Consider the following 18,804-nt stretch of genomic DNA (forward strand, 5'->3'; position numbering starts at 1 on the left):
CGAAAACAGAAATCCCTCTAAAAGAAAGGAGAAAGTACTAGGTTGTAAATGTGGCTCAAAAGTTGAGTACCTTCTTTTGCAATAATAAGGCTGAATACAAATGCTCATTACAAAAACAAAGGCACTTCTTTTGCTACTGGAAGGGTGTTCCCTTTGAGAGGGGAGAAGAACTTGTCTGCCAGCTTGTGTTAAACACTAGTATCTCTGACTCAGACTCTGCCCTCATAGAACTGACAATATAATGAGTGAATCAGACTGTACCCATGTAGGAAGTTGATCAAGGGAGTCTACTTGATATGGACACCTGAGAAAAGACCTATCATACATACATTTCCCCATGAAGAGTGTGGACATGCTCATTAGAACTTCAGTGAGAGCATATCAGAAACTGACAAATGCTACAAATCAGGACTTGATTTTATTGTTTTGTTGGTTGTTTAGAATAATAAAGGGATGGAGAAAATGTGAATAAATCAAATTAAACTTAAAAGCATGTCATGTATACATTTTTTTTTCTCAGAGTACTGTTTACTAAACCTTTAGCAGTACATTACTGGAGGCAGCCCCTTTGTACTGGGTCTGTGACAACAAATTAGAGTCAAAGAGAGAGAACTGTAGTAGAACTAGGAGGCAATCTAGCTGTGGATGTTGGGGGTGGAGGGAAATCAGTGTCTCTAGTTATCTCCATCTTTCAACACACACAGACTGAAGCTGTTAACAGCAAACATGGAGAATCAGTGGTAGGGGCTCATTGGCTGACACGCAAAAAATGATGACACAATTATACAAGACAGGTGCAGTAGAGAATTGTTTTAAAACAAACACAAGATTCCAGAAGACTTATTATTGATGAGGATGGGAGTGAGGGAATTCCAAAAGCTTCACTGAGGAAATGAAGGGGACTTATTCTAGCATGGCATTACCTACAATATTATGTTAAAAGACTCGCAATTTCCATAAGAGGAAATTCACAAAAGCATGATAATTGTAATTATTGTAATAAGCAACTTTGTTTCCCCTCTGGCTCAATTTGTCCCTCACTCAGTCCTATCATATCTTTTAAGAGGGAATATGAGGACGTTGTTCCAGAAAACCTTGTCCAAGTGGCCAGGTATCTTCACTTAACCTCTATGATTGAGGCTACTGCCTGGAATTTATATAGTCATAGAAAGTTTACAAGAAAGTTTACAAGTTTACAAGGTCTCTATCCCCCCACCTCCCCACCCCTTCACAAAGAGGAAATCACAGATTTTTCATATTCTTGTGTTTATACGGTGATTTAAGATTTTCAAAGCATTTTACAAACATCTGTCTCTTTTGATACTCATAAGAGGAAGGAGATTGAAGTTCAAGGGATTTGCCCGGGTTCATGAAAGTAGGATTGGAGTTGGGATTCAGATTTAGGTCTCTCCTGAGCCAAGTGCAACAGTTAAAAAGAAATTTTTTTTAAATTAATTCATTTATTTTCAGTTTTCAACAATCACTTCCTTAAGTTTTAAATTTTCTTCCCCTCCCTTCCCTTCCCGAGATGGCACACAATCTTATATAGATTCTACACATACATTCTTATTATACACATTTTCACATTAGTCATGTTGCATAGAAGAATTAAAATGAATGGGAGAAACCATGAGAAAAATCAAACCAAAACATAACACAAGAGAAAATAGTCTTCTTCATTCTGCATTCTGATTCCATAGTTCTTTCTCAGGATATGGATGGCATTTTACATCAAGAGTCCTTTGGAAATGTTTTAGTTCTTGTATTGCTGTGAAGGGCTAAGTCTATCAGAAACAGTCCTCACACCCTGTGGTTGCTACTGTGTATAATGTTCTCCTGGTTCTGCTCATTTTACTCAGGAGCAGTTCATATAATTTTTTCCAGGTTTTATAATATTCCATTACATTCATATACCACAACTTGTTCAGCCATTCCCCAATTGATGGGCATCCCCTTGATTTCCAGTTCTTGGCCACCACAAAAAGAGCTGCTATAAATATTTTTGTACATGTGGGACCTTTTCCCATTTTTATGATCTCTTTGAGATACAGCCCTAGAACCAGTATTGCTGGGTCAAAGGGAATGCACATTTTTATAGCCCTTTGGGCATAGTTCCAAATTGCTTTCCAGAATGACTGGATCAGCTCACAGCTCCACCAACAAAGAATTAGTGCAACCTTTATTTTTGAGAGTGGAGTTGACAGATCAGTTCTCTGAATTCCAGTATCCTCATAAAAGGTTAGATTAGGTAAAATGAAAGGTACCTGTTGGAGCCAACTCTAACTGGCTCACAAGACTACATTGTTAAATTTACAGGATCAGCCTTTGCACCTCAGAAACCATTACATGCTACAAAACAGGATTTGATTTATTGTATTTTGGTGTCTAGACTGAAGAAGGTGATGGAGAAGATGTTAAGAAGGCAAATTAGAATTAAGAGCAAGGCAGGCACCCCCAACAAGTGCTGGTTGTTAAAAATTTACCAGCACACTTCAGTAGATGCTCTCTAAGGTCCCTTCCTAGTTCTAATATTCTATGGTTCTGTGTTTTCATTATATTAGAAGGCTTTTCTATAGCCCGTCGTAGAAGCATTATTTACCATATAGTAGCCACTTAACGTATGCTTGTTGACTTCATGATTTACACAGAGATAGGAAAAGATTGATGAAAAATTTGTGAATATTTGTGCTGGATATCCTCCTTGCCTGATGTATAATAAATCAACCAACAAATATTTATTAAAAGTTTACTCTGTGATGGACCTTTGCTAAGTAAGCATAGGGGACCCCTTCACTCAAGGAGTTTACATTTTAATTGGGGAAAGACCAAGAAAAAATACATAAATCAGAATGTATAAGAAATATATAGTGGATGAGGCAACGACCCTAGAACCTGGGGGTTCCAGAAAAAGCCTTCTGGGTAAAATAGCACTTAAGCAGAATCTTAAAGGATGTCAGGAGTTCAAAGAGTGAAAAGTTGGGAGATTTCCCAGCCCCAAGATAGGTTGGAGTGGGTAAGAGACTTGAGGCAGGGAGACAAATTAGAAGACTACTGATAGTCCAGGTGAGAAGTGATAAGGGTCTAAACTAGGGTGGGGGCTATGTGTATGTGTGGAGGGAGAAATTACAAGGCATTTTGCAACTTATTAGGGCAGTGAGGTGGCTGGCACAGTATCAGGAAGATTCATCTTTCTAAATTCAAATCCTAATTTGATGCTTACTGGCTGGGTGATCCTGGGCAAATTGACCTCAGTTTCTTCATCTGTGAAATGAGCTGGAGAAGGAAATGGCAAACCAGGAACTTTGCCAAGAAAACCCCAAATGGGGTCAGAGAGATGTGTTTGGACTGAACAACATTTGCAACTGATTAGATACAGATACTCATGCCTAGAATTCTCTCCCTCTTCACCTCTGTCTTCTGAAACCCCAAGCTCCCTTTCAAGGTTTAGCTCAAGTACCATGAAAAGATTGTTTTTAGAGTAAGAGCACCTGGGTTCGAATCCTGAATCTACCGCTTGCTACCTGTACAGTCCTGGGCAACTTCTCTGGGCCTTGATTTCCGCATCCGTAAAATGAAGGGATTGGACAAGAGGACCTCTAAAAACACTCACAGTCTAAATGGATGATCCTTTAATCTCATAACATGAACAAGTATTGATGAACAAACAAACTGAACAGAGTTTCTGTGATTAAGGAGAACAAGTAAAAAATGAGGTCCAGGTAGAAATGCTTCCCTCCTTCCCAACCCAAACCCTGGCCTCTAGCCAGCTTGGTTTGGTTTACTTAACTATCTACCACACTGTGGCCATTTCTACGTGCAGAGTGAAAAAGATAAGAGCAATAGAAACTGAGCCCTCAGAAAGGGTTGGGGAAGCAGTGCCAGTCTGACCCCTTTCCCAGGTCTGATCGCTCCTAGAGTTGGCACCTTTCCATGGACTTAGAGGGAAAGGTGGGGACGTTGGAATGACCTGTGGCAAGAAAACAGTCAGGAAGAGAGGTTTTAATGATGAAGGCAGGGAAATCATTAACACATTTAGTATGGAGAAGGGAGAGGCTGCTCCCATTCTACCTCCGGTCTAGACATGGTGTGAATTTTTTAACTAAATTGGGAACTTCGGTTATTACAAGTACACGCTTTCCCTTAGATGGGACTCTTTGTTATGGAACTGAAGAAGGCCTCAGTCCAGGGACTTCAAGATCTCTTTGCTCCTGAAGGTTATAGTTTGGTTGGGCCTTTAAAGAAAGACAGCCTTTACCTGGTGGGGAAAGCAGAACAAAAGAATGGGAGGGCCTAGACTGACACAGAGCCATTCCCTGGAGCAGGCCTCAGGCTTGGTCTGGGCTTCAGCATTGCTTTTAGAGAGCCCACTACTGGGCAGGGTACTATGTACAGGTAAGAGACTGAAACCACTATTCAGAGACACACATGCAGTGCACATGCAGGCACTGGCTGCCTTCCTAGGTCAAGTACTGGGACTCCAAAGCAGGAACTCCAGCTGCCAATAGTGGAACTCTAGAGACACTGCTGTATTAATGGGAAGCATTCCTGGTTCAATCAAAGTAAAATGGGCTTTAACCTTAAGGTGATAGCAAAAGGTGGGGCTCACCTGAGAACAGAATTGCTTGATTCCTTAGCACACTCAAATTTTGGACTCAAATTTCCCTGTTACTGTTGAGGGCATCACCATCTTCCAGTCACCCAGGCTGGCAATCTCGATGTCATCTTCTCCCCCAGCCCCATAATCCACAGTTTTAAATGCCAGTCAATTCTGCCTTCTCACCAACTCTTGAACATACCCTCCTCCCCTCCCCTTGGACATCATCCAGGTGCAGATGCAGGCCCTCATCACAGCACACCTGGACTATGAAAATAGCTGGCTGCTTGGTATCTTTCCTTCATGTTTCTCCCCACTCCAGTCCATATGCCACTCAGCTGCCAAAGTGATCTTCCTAAGACCCTGAACTAACCATGCCACCTTCTGATTCATTAAACTCTAGCGGCTCCCTATCAAGTTCAGGACCACCTCAGGCATTCACAGCCCTTCACAACTTGTGGGAAGTCTTCTCTTTCCAAAGCCAAACTCTCCCCAACCAGCTTTCTGTAGACTGAAATCTCTTTAATGCAGACAATGAGACAAGACCTTTCATTCCACAATTAGAGATAAAAAGCTTCGGCTGGATGGTGGAGGTAGCATATTGGCTCTAACTCATTCACAGTGAAATGTAATCCATCAAGTAGTCGCTAGTTAGTTTTTTAAAAGCTAAGTTAAAAGTTGAGGGCAATATTAGTTTTCTTAGAAGAACAGTTCTGGAAGAAGTGAGACTTTTTGAAGAATTATCATAATCTAATCATTCCAATCTGCTGTGAGAGACCTTTGGCTCCACCTTAGATTTGAATTGGCCTACAGGGGCCATCTCTGGAGCCTGAGCCTGTGCTCCCAACTTGGTCTGAGAGGTTCTGTAGAAGAAAGCAGGGACATGTCACTTACATATTATATGGGTCAATTCAACTCCCCAGCATCTCTTTTTTTCTTCTCTCCTAGATAGGGAACTGGCGAACTGCAGTCAATCAGAGTCCAGCTGTCTGTTTAGACCAGAGGTTCTTAATCTTTTTTGTGCCATGGACCCAATCACCAGTCTGGTAAAAACCTATGAATTTCCTCTCAGAGTAATGAGGAAACAGAGTTGCTGTTTGTTTGTCGAGGCACCGCACTACCTGGCTGCCCCAATGTTTTTAAATAATTGAAAGAAATGCTAAATTTCAACAGGAGGTGAACCAAATTAAAGATGAATTTCTTTTCCAATGCAAATTCACAGACTCCCTAAAATTTATTCATGGACCCTCCATCTACACCAAAGCAAAAGTGCTGGTCACTCTACACTTATCCTCCATGTTCCAATTTCATATGAGTACCTATTTTGCTTAAGTTTTTTTTGCTTAAATCTATCTAAGGTGACAAGGTACCACATCACTCAATCCCTTGATTGCAAGTTGGCATTTGGATATTAAGAATTTTGTAGTGTCTACTAGGAATGGAGAACCTGCAACCTTGAGGCCATATGTGACCCTCTAGGTCCTCAAGTGTGGCCGTTGGACTGAATCTAAACTTCACAGAACAAATCCCCTTAATAAAAGGATTTGTTCTGTAAAACTGAGACTCAATCAAAAAGCTGCACCCGAGGACCTAGAAGGTCACATGTGTCCTGAAGGCTAAAGGTTCCCCACTCCTGATAGACTGCTCGATTTGAACTTAGAATGAGCAGGATTCAGTCTACCTTGTGTACTTTGTAGAGTGTATCACTCAACCTCTGGGAAACTCAGTTTCTCATTTGTAAAACAGGGATAAAAATAATGATAGCACCTACCTCCCAGAGTTGTGAGGATCTAAGTGTTTTGCAAACTTTCAAACATTATATAAGTGACAGTAAGCATTATCCTACCTGGCTCAGTCTACTTTTCAGAGTGCCAAAAATGGTAAGCTGTACTCTCTGTGATTTCAAGCTGTACCCTTCAACTCAATGATTAGGTTTCACAACAATAAAACCATGTATTGCCTACAAGCCCAAGGGCCTAGGTTATATTTTGGAGGTGGCAGAGGTATGTCCCATTTTCCTTACCTCAAAACTCTCTTCTCCCCCATAAAATCAGTGAATTTTTTTTTCTGGACTAACAGGAAGCTAGGGGTAGCTAGAATGCACAGTACATAGCATGCCAGGCCTGGAGTCAAGAAGACCCGAGTTCAAATTCTGCTTTGGACACTGACTAGCTATGTGACCCTGGGCAATTCACTTAACCCCATTTGCCTCAGTTTCCTCATCTGTAAAATGAGCTGGAGAAGAAAATGGCAAACCACTCCAGTATCTTCACAAGAAAGCCCCAAATGGGGTCACAAAGAGGCAGACACAACCAATTGACTAAGCAACAATGGAACAGGAATTTAGCCCTAGTTCCCCCCACAGTGACCATACTTTTCAGAATACATGCTAGGTATGACAAAGGATTTTTTTTCTTACCCTTATTTTTAATAGGACAGAATATTCAAAATTAGAATTTTCCCAGAAAACTGGAGCACTATACGGCCTCCACCATACGTAGTATATCAGAGAAAAGTTTTATGAAAAGGGAAAAAAAATGAGCAAGACACATAAATATTTGTCAAAAAATGTTAGTATAACTCTCAATACCAAGGAGAATAATGTGATGTGGAAAAAAAAAATATCACTGGACTTGGAGTCATGTCATGGGTTTGCTACTTACCAATAGTGTGACATTGGGCAAGTCACTTCACCTCTGGGCCTCTTTCCTTATCAGTGAGATGATTTGATTGGATTAAGCAACCTTAAATGTTCCTTCCAGCTTTCAATCTCTAGATATCAATTAATTAGTGAATTTACATTTATTAAGTGCCTATGATATACTATAGACACTGTGCTAAGCACTGGGAATACAAAAAGGTATTGTAAAATATTGGGGGAAGCTAGGTGGTACAGTGCATAGAGTGCCAGGCCTGGAGTCGGGAAGACTCATCTTTCTGAGTTCAAAGCTGGCCTCAGACACTCAGACACTTACTAGCTGGGCAAGTCACTTAACCCTGTTTGCCTCAATTTCCTCATCTGTAAAATGAGCTGAAGAAGGAAATGGCAAACCACTGCAGTATTTCTGCCAATATCTTTGCCAAGAAAACTCCAAATGGGTTCATGAAGAGTCAGATACAACTGAACAGGAACAGACAGTTACTAGTTCTATGACCCTGGGCAAGCTTCAGCCTCAGTTTACTTGGTGTAAAGGCAATTTTATTCAACTTCTAAAATCCCTTCCATTTCTGAATATATTATCCTATGAGCATGTGCATGAAACATTCCCCACTCTTCCCCCAGTTCTAAGAAGTTTTTAACTGGCTGAATCAGGATTGGTCATTATTAGCCAAGGAAGGGTTGTCCTTGGCTAGGAAACTGGACCTTGAACTAGGAACAGGTATTAAACAGGAAAGGCCTCTAAGTCTCTCTCACCAGATAGAGCAACAAATGACTTGTATTACAATCAGTGAGAAGGATATTATCAAGGTCCTCAGGAGAGAGACAAATTTGAGCCCTGAGTACCATTCAGCTCCGATAGAAAAAGGTCGCTAGGAACCCCTCCTAATATAGAACTCTTACATGTTTTCTGGGCAAGCATTCATTTGCACCCTTCATCCCAATGCATCATGCACGTGGACTTTGTTTTCTGGATAGCCCTTGAAGAGTTAGGGGTGTTTCTTCTAGGACTCCTCCTTTTTCTCAGCTAGGCAGGATCAACAGCTGAGCTGGTATGAGACACAGGTCAGAGTCTGTGCTACCTTCCTGTCGCCTTCTTCCTCAGTTCGGTACATGATAAGGATAAGTTCTGAAAGGATGCAAGAAATTCCTAAGGAAGGTGAGAATCTCACTGGAAGGGAATGGCATAAAAGCCCAGCTCCTGAGGTGCATACCATATCCTGCTCTCTCAGTTCTAGTGAGGTAACGAGGTGACACCCATCGTTAACAAGAGGCAGTGAACAAGAGGTGATAACAGGATCTTTGGGACAACCCTTTACTACTTCTTACAACATCAATTGAATTGTCTTATAATTTTATCATCCAGCCATTTTTCAGTTGTGTCTGATCTCATTCAGGGTTTTCCTGGCATTTATTTTGTCTGCCATTTCCTTCTCCAGCTCATTTTATAGAGGAGGAAACTGAGGCAAACTGGGTTAAGTGACTCACCCAGGATCACACAGCTAGTAAGTATCTAAGGCTGGATTTGAAGTAGGAAAGAGGAGTCTTCCTGATTCCATGGCCAGTATTTTATCCACTGTGCCACCTAAATGCTCCATAATAAGTATCAGAAAGCAGGATTTATTTCAGTCTGGGTCTTCCTAACTCCAGGCCAAGCAAGTGAAGGACAAATGAATGAAGTCTATACTCCAAAGACAGATTCATTATCTTTGTGAGCCATTTAAACCTTAGACCCCTAGTACAGTTTGGAAAGGTTCTTTGCCCTAGAAAGGACTTCTGAAATTCTCCTTTACACCTTGGTGTTGCCATCTTTTCACCCTTTTGCTGAAGTCTCACTGGGGAATAACATATTACATCTCTATTTATATCTCAGTGTCCAGCACAGAGGACAGAGGAAAGAGTCTTAGAATAAGAAATTCCCTTTATCATTTCTGTTCTTCACCTTCTCTACAATTTAAATTTTTAGAGACTTGTCTGAAACCCTAAAGATTTGGATCTGCTCAGGTTATACAGCCATTTGTATCAGAGACTGTATTTGAACTGGTCTTTCTGGTTTCAAGTCCAGCTCTCTGTTCACTATAACACTCACCTGGCACACAGTAGGCACTTAATAGCTATTTCTTGATTGACAGATTGATTCCAAAGAATCAGAAAAAAGGGAAAGATTATTCTACTCCCTATGACCAATTCATTTTTTAAATTCCTAGGCCCTATATACTTAGGGTCTAGTTTAAACATCTCATCTTATAAATTAATTTCATGAGAAGGAGAAAGAATTATACAAAATATATTTAATATGTTCAAAATTAGATTTCCTTAAGTTCACAGATCTCTTTAACAAATTAAATAGTATGCTTTGTAAGTATATAGGGTCCAGATATAAAAACAATCAATTGGTTATAGATAGTAGAATAATCCTTCCCTGGCCAAGTCTTGTTTGGTCTGGATTGATCCAGACCAGAAGTTCTTAACCTGAGATTCATGAACTTGCTTTCATTTAAAAAAATTTTATAACTATATTTCCATATAATTGGTTTCCTTTGTAATATAGTTCAATTTATGTGCTTAAAACCAAACTACCCAAGGAATTCATAACTCACAAAAAAAGGTTAAGAAAGTCCCTGATGCAACTATTTGAGCTATCCTACCTCATTTCCTGAGAACAGTATCATCATCATCACATATCACGGTCTTGGGCACTACAGGAAGTTATACGAGATGTAACAGACTTAGCCCTTGCTCACGCAAAGCTTCTAACCAAATGAATGTAATTTAATAGCATCTTCTCTTCTGTGAAATTAGATTACTGATGGCCATGTGCTCACCACTCCAAAAGAGTAAGTTTGAATCTCACTAATTTGTAGAATATTCAGGTGGAGTGGGAATTTCCTCTAGTACACATACCCAGAGTTGACCCAACTGGTAAATATTTGATGCAGGATTTGAACCTGGTTTTTCCTAATGACAAGTCTGATCCATTATAATACACTATCTCCCTGACTTTAGGTTTCTGCAAATTGCCACCTTCTTAGCTTTGAACGATAGCTTTTAAAAACAGTTCCAGCTCATTATGTATCTGGAAATGCTATTATGACTGACAGTGTTTGTCAGTGTTGAGCCAAGCATTTTTGCTACCATTCTCTCTTGGTATCCTTTAGGGGAGGTCTTCCCTTATAGAAAACGTGGCCCCTTGGGCTTTGCCTTTGACGGAGGCAGGCGGAATGCATTAGAGTTCTCTGAACCCAAGTTTGGGTCTGGCCAACTTAACCAGCTCTCACTCACTTGGGTCTTTTGATTAGTCTGGATTCTCTTATGTGTTTTGACAGGGAACTTGAAAGGAAAAACAAGAAGCAATCTTTTCCAAGCACTTTATTTCCAGTCCACCAAAATAAGTTGGCATCCTCGAGAACTTTAATGTTGGGGATGGACCAGTTGCCAAAATACTGCCTGGTGAATAAGCAGATTACTTATGGCAGGGGGGAACATTGAGTGCCATGTTAGACTTCCTCTGTCTTTGATTTTCACCCAGATTTGCACAATTCTTTGGAATGACTGGTTGCCACAACAAAATGCCGCATAATCCATCTGACTTAAATGAAAAGTATTTCTACAGAAGACATCTTTGGTTTTATAATTCATGGGATTATTTAATGTCATGGGGTGTGATCATTGCCTACAATCCATCAAGCTGGCTGTAGTTTTTTTCTATAAGCTCTGCTTCCAGTGCTTTTCTTGGCCACTCATATCGCGTTTGCCCAATGCAATGAAGTAGATCCCAGAAGTGAAGACTGAAAGCCACGATAATAATTTCAGGCAGTTGAGGATGTTGTGATAGGTGCCACCCTGTGGGATTGGTGAGCAGTAGCTCTATTTGGCACCTACCCATGACTGCTGGTTGGTTTGGTCTTTTGAAGCTATATTCTGGGCACACAGTTCAGAAGAAACATTTGTGGTTTGGTATTTTTTTTCTCTTATGGAAAATAGAATCCTTCATTCTGATCTTGCAGATGCTAGGTCTTTTTTATAGGTTGTACCAGACTATCTGAAAACCAGAAGGTTACCCCTTTTTCCCAGAGTCCATTTGGTGTTGGGGCATTTAAGCCATTTAATGAGAAAGAGAACTGAAAGGTACTTTTAAGAACATTCCCCTGCCTTAGAGCAGAACATTTTTCAACAGTTAAATACAAAATTGAACCTTAGTAGGGTTCTCTAAATGATTTTCCCTGGGCTTCATCTTTGGGTAGATGAAATGGTTTGGTGTATGCTGATAGCATCCAAATAAGTTGATCTTGCTCTAGTAAACTGGGTGGTCTGTATGCAATTAAAGTTTTGCAACTTGGAAAGTTGGAATGTCTTTGCTTCTCCCTCATTTACCTCTCCATTCTCCCCTCTCTCATCATTAACTCAAATCACCTACATCAGGGAGGTTAAGTGGAGAAGAAAGATATACGGAAACAGTGAAGGGATAAACATAGTGAAGTCTATTTATTCCTCCTAGTGACTTTAAGCTGAATGTATGGAAACTTCCTTTTATTCCCTCTTTGGGTGTATGTTCTCCTGGTCAGCCCTTGTAGAAGGTCACATATCAGTAGATTTAGAGCAAGAGAGGGAGATAGAAAGAGAGAAGGGAAAACATTCCCTGCCCTGCTAGAAACTTACACTCTACTGGGAAGATGTTTATCATATTCAGAAAAAAAATTAAGTATAATGATAATTTGAGGAAGGAGAAAGCACTAACAACCAGGAAGTTCAGAAAAGGATTCTTGTGGGAATGTGAGCCAAATCTTCAGTGAAGCTGGGCATTCTAAGAGGTAGAAATAGGTGGGGAAGGAGTGAATTCATATCTTTCTGTAAATCTTCCATAGAGAATCTATTTGACATTCAAGGGGTCTTCTGGATATTTCAATATCTCAAAAGTAGCAAGTAACAATTTAATACTCCTTCTACTCACCTATGATCTCATTCTCTGTCCTTGTCAGGGTTTTCTCCTTTCTGGTCATACAAGTCCCTGATAAAAACACATTCAGGTATATATGAATATACTCCCTCATATGTATATCTTTATCTATCTATCTATACATATACACTACATGCACACGTATACAGATACACACATTTATGATCATAATATAAATATATATACATATGTGTCCATGTGTAGGCATGTATTATAGCACATTTATAATTTATACACACATGTATATATTTGTATGTGTATGTTTATGTATATGCTTTTAATAGCTCATCCTTAGTAGTATACTACAGTTTACTTAAACCCACCATGGCCTTTTCTACTGCCCTTTGGGTTCCTTGTTGCTGCAGTTTTCTAGTGACCGTAAGAGGTGTAGGTATATGAGTAAGGGCTTGGAATACAGTTGACTTTTTGCGGAAACTTGTCATCACAGAATGTCAGAACTGAAAGAGACCTTTGAAACCATTTGGGGAAGCATTTTGTCTATGTTTTTGTTTGTTTGCTTTTGTTGTTAAAGATACCTCATTTGAAAAACAGTAAGCACACTTTAGATGCTCCCTGCTGATGTCTAGTTTAAACCCCTCCTGCTGTTCATCTCTGCTTTCTTATATTCAATCATCCATAGAAATAAAGAACAAGCTTCCATCTTCCACACAGCAACATCTTCCTATCTGAGTTATTTTGTGCCTTCTCTGTCCAGAATAAGTCATGCCAGATTAGTTAAGCTCCTTCCTAGGAATCAGAATGTTCAGAGTAATAGTTTGACCTCCGCATCCCAAGAGGTTTCCAACGGAGAACAGAAATGAAAAGTGTAAAGATAAAGGGGGAGTCATTCTGTAGGCTGGTGGGAGAACAATGTCCACAGGAGAGGCCACATTCCAAGGAAGTTTCCCTTTGCAAGATGAACTTTTAGTCTTAGTTCAGGAAAAGGTAGTTCCTCATAAACAGAGGGCGTGTTCCTGAAAATCCCCTTGACCAAGTTTGGTTTGTGCCAAGGAATAAGAAATGAAACATGAGGGAAATGACCGGCCAAAGTGATGAACAGTGAACGATGGGAAGACGATTCCTTCCTTTGATTCTGGTCTATCTAAGTCAAAGATTCTTAACCGAAGTCCATCAGCTTTTTTTAGTTTTTACCTTGATAAATGTATCTCAGTGTAATTGCTTTCCTTTGTCATTTTTAATATTTTATTTCATGCATTTAAAACCATTCTACTGATAAGAGATTCTTATGTTTCGTCAGATTACCAAAGGGATACTTGACACAACAAAGATTAGGGACTTCTGCCTGATATAGTCTGCAGAAGAACTGTTCTTAGAAGAGTCTGGAATCCTAGAGCTGAACGAGGCTTTAGAGATCATGGAACCAATCCCCTGACCAATGGATCTACTGGAACATATCTGACAAGTGGTCATCTAGGATTCCATTCCATTTTATGACATCTGTATTTATTGGGAGACTCTATACATAGTTGATTCAAAAACTGCATTCCTAAAACCTTTCACCCATTTTTCTTAATTGTGATAGCTGGAACCAAGTGGAATAATCTAATCCAGGGGCAGGAAACCTGCAACCTCAAGGCCACATATAGCCCTCTAGATTCTCAAATGTGGCCCTTTGACTAAATCCAAATTAGAATTTCAACTAGAAGTTTGGATTTAATGAAAGGGTTACACTTGAGGACCTAGAGGGCCACATGTGGCCTTGAGGCTGCAGGTTCTCCAGTCCTGACCTAATCCCCTCTTCCACCTGAAAGCCTTTCAAATATCTGATGACAGAAATAATGGGCTTCTTCCTTCCCCTCTACCTTCTCCCTCTCTTCTCTAAACTAAATATCCATGATTTCTTCAAGTCAGATGACTGACTGATGACTGAGTATGGCAAGCACCAGAACAATCAATGGGGAACCTAGAATCAGAAAAACCGACTATGTGTCAGGTATGATGCAAATACTGGAGATACAAATACCTAAAGGCAAAAACCATCTCTGTTCTCAAGGAGCTCACAGTCTCATGGGAGAAACAGCATATGAACACCTACATAAAAGCAAGATATATACAGGATAAACTGCAGATAATCATAGAAGGAAGGTACTAGCATGCACGACTGGGGATCAGAATAACCTTCTTGCTGAAGGACTGGGACTTAGAAGAAGCCATGAAGCAAAATGAAGAGGGAGAGAATTCCAGGCATGGAGGACAGGCAGGGAAAATGCCCAGAGTCTGGAGATGGAGTGTCTTGTGGAAGGAACAGAAAGGAGGTCAGCGTCATTGGATAACAGAGACCATGGCAGGGAGTAAAGTATAAGAAGACTGGAAAGGTTATGAAGGACTTTAAAGACCAAATAAAATTTTATTTTGGATCTTAGAGGTAGTAGGGATCTATATAGGAGCTTATGGGTAGGGAGACCAGATATTTAGGAAGACTGGTTTGGCAACTTGAGAGGAGGATGGATTGGAGTAGGAAGAGATTTGACACTGGTATAATTTACCATGCAACAGATCAGTAAACAGAGTCCCAGAGGGGCTAAATCACTTGGACAAACTAGCCCAGCTAGCTTGGGGCAGACCTGGGACTGGAATCCTAACATCTTGACTTGGGGTCCTACAGAAGTTTATTTCCGTGTATATAGAAAGAGCTGTTAGAGGACCTGGGTTAAAATTCTGTGGACAAATTACTTAACCTCCCCAGGCCTTAGTTTCTTCATTTGTAAAAAAAGGCCATCGAACTAATAAATGGTCTCTGAGTTCCCTTCCAAGTCTATGTCAATTACCTTCTGTTCACAGAGAGTTCTTTGCATTTAGAATGATGAGGAGCCAGGTTTCCTGACCAATGTGTATCATCTACTGAAGGATTTATTTTTGACTTGTAGTTAGGGATAAGAATCAGGAAGTTCCCACCCCATCCTCCAAATCCCTTAATAACTCTTTGGCCAGCCTGTTAGACTTAACTCCCTACTACAGTCCATCTCCATGAGGGCCAAGAAAATGCCTTATCTAAACTTGATATCTCCTCCAGTGCCTAATATAATATTTTGCATACTGTGGGAGATGAATAAATATTTCTTGAATGAATCTCCCCAGAAGAATGACTGAGCATGTTTCCTAACCACCTGTATGATATTTTCCCCCTACCTTCCACATCTCAGATCAGCTTTAAGGGGCTCTTTCATTTTTTTCCCGTCCAGTACCATATGCCATATGCTGCAACAGATCCATTATGATCAACCCATCAGTCTTAAAGACTTAGCAGGTAGATCTCCAGGCTGATTAATATTGCCATCCTTCCTTCTCCATCGATGATGAGTACTGACAGAATTCCCCATCAGAAACTTGGACTATTAGAACCTCTCTCCTAACCTGGACCAAAAGGAACCAAAAGCTAAAAGTAACTCCTTATCAGAAAAATATTAGGGCTCCCTTGTACTATATCCATACTAGTTTTTGGAGAGAGTGATGGACTGGTAGATAGAACACACCTGGTTTCTGGCTCTGGGTCTCTCATTAACTAGTTCTGGGACATTAAAAGATAATTTCATAGGGCTTAGTTTCCTCACCTGTAAAATAAGGAGGGTGGATTAATTCTTTCTAAGGTCCTTGAGATCTACATCAATGAAGGAACTTCTCACACTGGAAGTTTCTCATATTAAACAAGTCACATATTCCCTTGTGAGGACCAGGATATCCTAGTGTTGAGACAGTTTGTGAGCCAGGACACATGAGATAGCCATGGACATGTATGTCAGTCAGAGGGACCCCACCTACATGTAAAATCTTGGACTGTCTGTTCCATCTTCTAAAGAACTTGTTTCCTAAGGCTCTTCCAAGAGATCAGGATTCAGAGGATCAGATCAGGAGTAGAAAGGGATGTGGGGATGGGGACGTCACCAGGGCAGACCTAGATAACTTGTCATTTCAGTGAGGGGACACCTGGTTACCCAGGAGATTCGGTAGTGGCTTTTTAGAGCAATGCAGCCGTTCATTCCAATTGTCAATCTACAAGAGGAGTTAAGATGTTTGTGGATACATTTCAGGTGGTTTGGGAATTTGGATGGGAGAAAAAGTTAGAATAGTTTTATTTTTACTAACCTTTATTTTCCTTTATAATCCTATGTATTTACTAATTTTAAAACATTCTGAGAAGGGGTCCATAGGCTTCACCAGATATCAAAAGTGTCCATGACAAATATCGAGGTTAACAAGCCCTGGTCTAGAGAGACAAACCAGAACTGAGCTGGCTCTGTTGTCTCTGTAGATGTTGCTGATGATGCAAAAACAGAGATGCCAAGTTAGCCGAAACTGGTTCTTAATTGGCTCATTTGACTTTTCCTTTAACTGATCTTCTTAGGAGGAAATACACTAAAGCCCCACAGTGACAAATAAAGGTCTACAAACTTTAAAGATTTCAAAGCCTTTTCACATACACTATCTTATTTGATTTTTGTAACCTTGTGAGATAGGAAATGGAAATATTATTCTCTTTCCTTCTATAAAATGTAAGCTCCTTGAAAGCAGGCACAATTGTTCATATCTCTAGTACTCGGTACAGTTCTTTGTACATAGTGAGCACTTAACATAACTAGTTTTTAAATTTAATCCTTTTTTAAAAAAATTTTTTTTAATAAGAAACCAAACTGAATCTCAGAGAAATCAAGTGACTTACTCAAGGTCATATAGTTTGTGCCAGAACTAGGATCTAAACCCAAATCAACTCTCTTTCATTAAAGCTCACTGTCTCTTATAGGAAGTATAAAACCTCTCTCTTCTCTTACAACTCAACTATGAGAGAACTCACTTACTAGAGAACTTATTTAAACTGACTTATTAACTGTTATCCAAGCAGAGATTTAGTCTCTGAAGTACATTTTTTCTTAAATCTCAGAATCTAAGAGAAGAAAAACATTCCTCATTTTTGGCAGTATTTGCATCCATCCATGACATGTGTTTGGCATATTTTGTAGTATATAGAGAACATGGTGCGCATAGTCTTGACAGTATCAGTTTTGGAATTATTAATATTTTATCTTTCATGAACAGAATCAAAATTTTTCAGTTACCAAATTGTTCTTTATCTGTCTCTTCATTCCAAAATTAAGGTGCTAAGGATGCAGGTCCGTATGCAAGACAGTAATGATGATGATGAACCAATCAGTCATGGACTTCCTAGTTTCCTAATCAGCCTGGTTGATTTTATCTTTCCTCTCATATAAGTAGGAAGTGCACAGAGTCCAGTATCTTCAGGAAAATGACAGCATGGATATTTCAGCCTCTGTTCACTTCGCCCTCAGCATCCCTTCTTTCTAGGCTTTCCTCTTTCTGAAAATGTTAATATTCTTGTTTTTTCACAGTTTTTCCTATTAAATGGAGACTGACCAAAATGGGGAAAACTGGGAGGGTGAAGTACAGGTTGAATGTTAAATCTGCCAAGAACCCAAGGAGCTCTAAGAAGTTGGTCAATGAATGAGAGGACTTTGTGCAGGTCTCAGGACAGAAAGATCCCCTGAGGAAGTGGTCTGGAATTCAATAGTCCTTGGAGGAGCCCTTCATTTCCTCCCCCACCTCCCTACCACCCACCTGCCCAGTGCAATAAAGAATAGTAATTTTAATTCATTTACACAAGAAACATTTGGGATTGTCCTCCCTGATCTCTTATAGCCTTTGACACCACTGGAGAGCAGAACTCTCCAGCATTCTGGAGAGGAATTGGGTAGAAAATGCAAAGAGGCAAATTTATACCTGATATCAGAGAAAATTCACTGACAATGAGAACCATCCCATTTCATAGTACCGAGCTCCACCTTATTGGAAGACCGTAAACAAGGCTGAATGATTCCAGTTGGCTATATTGTAGAGGTGGTTTTGTTCAGAAATGGGCTGACTATATATATAGACTCTGAGATTCCTGAAATTTATAATATAGATTGGACTAGTTAATGCTGATGACAAGGCATGTAAAAGATTTTCTCTAATGAAAATTAAGAATTTTGTTTCAGCTTCCAGTGACCAGTATACATAAATAAGAGCATAATAAATTAAGATTTAAGAAGGATTGTTGTTATTATTTTTAATTATGAAGATGTACTATTAGAACCTTTCTCCTACCCTGGACCAAAAGTAACTTCTCAAATTAAAATTATATCTATACATTCATACATACATACATTTGTACATGTATATATTTAAACATACATATCATATACATATTATTTATATACATATAAAAATATATATTATATATAGCTTTTTGTCTGCTTTTCTTCATTTTGCATTCACAGCTTATGCTCTAAGTCTTCCCATGTATCTTTGGATTCTTATGATTCTTGGAATACTTGTCATTTCATATGGCACAGTAAAATTCAAAATTTGGTCAGTGATTTCTCAATTGTTGGGCATCTAGGTTGTTCCCCCCCAGTTTTTTGCTATGATAAAGAATGCTATTAGAAGTAGTTTTGTTAAGATAGATGGCCTCTAAACCTGGCATCCATAATCTCCTTATCCCAGTAGTACTATCACTAGGTCAAAGGGTATGGCTATTTTTATAACTTTTATTGTGTAATTTTACATTGCTTTCCAAAATGG

This window comes from Notamacropus eugenii, chromosome 6 (genome assembly GCF_028372415.1).
Source record: "Notamacropus eugenii isolate mMacEug1 chromosome 6, mMacEug1.pri_v2, whole genome shotgun sequence".
Classification (NCBI taxonomy): Eukaryota; Metazoa; Chordata; class Mammalia; order Diprotodontia; family Macropodidae; genus Notamacropus; species Notamacropus eugenii.